This window comes from Microtus ochrogaster, chromosome 26 (genome assembly GCF_000317375.1).
Source record: "Microtus ochrogaster isolate Prairie Vole_2 chromosome 26, MicOch1.0, whole genome shotgun sequence".
In the NCBI taxonomy this organism is placed as follows: Eukaryota; Metazoa; Chordata; class Mammalia; order Rodentia; family Cricetidae; genus Microtus; species Microtus ochrogaster.
Window position 1 is genome coordinate 15,377,491 of NC_022025.1, and position 563 is coordinate 15,378,053.

Genomic DNA, 563 nt, shown 5'->3' on the forward strand with positions numbered 1-563 from the left:
TCAGGGCCTTGCACATGCTAGACAAGTGTTCTATCCCTGAGTTATACCCCCAACTTAGTATATGTTTTTGAGTTCTTGTCTAGAAAAACTTGAGATGTTTGCAGAATCCTTTCTAAAGACAATTTAAAGTGCTTTATGTGGGGCTGGTGAGGTGGCCTAGTGGGTGAAGCCATACATACCTCCAAGCCTGGCAGCAGGAGTTTGATCCCCAGGACCCACACTGTGGCAAGAGAGAACTGACTACTAAGGTTGTCTTCTGAGTGCCACTGTACACTGTGTCTCTGTGTACCCCCATACACACACGTGCAAATGTGCATATCTACACAGAGGAAAAATGTAATATAAATTTTAAATTCTTGGTACATTTTAAGGCTTGGATATATTTTTAATGTAGACCACCTGACTTTCCCCCTTTATGTTTTGAAAAGAGAAAGCTGAAGAACATCATGTTTAAAATTTATCTGGGGAGGTAGCTCATTCTAAGTATTTAGCATGCTTGCCTAGCTCACATGAAGACCTAGGTTTGCTCCCCAGCACCACATAAACCACATGAAATCCTCAAA

At 41.6% G+C, this 563-nt stretch overlaps 1 protein-coding gene across 1 annotated transcript in view; it reads left to right on the forward strand.

The window, feature by feature from the left end:
* The window catches only part of Rint1 (RAD50 interactor 1), a 39,103-nt gene that overhangs the window by 18,022 nt on the left and 20,518 nt on the right, over positions 1-563 (forward strand). The gene's annotated exons all lie outside the window — the stretch shown is intronic.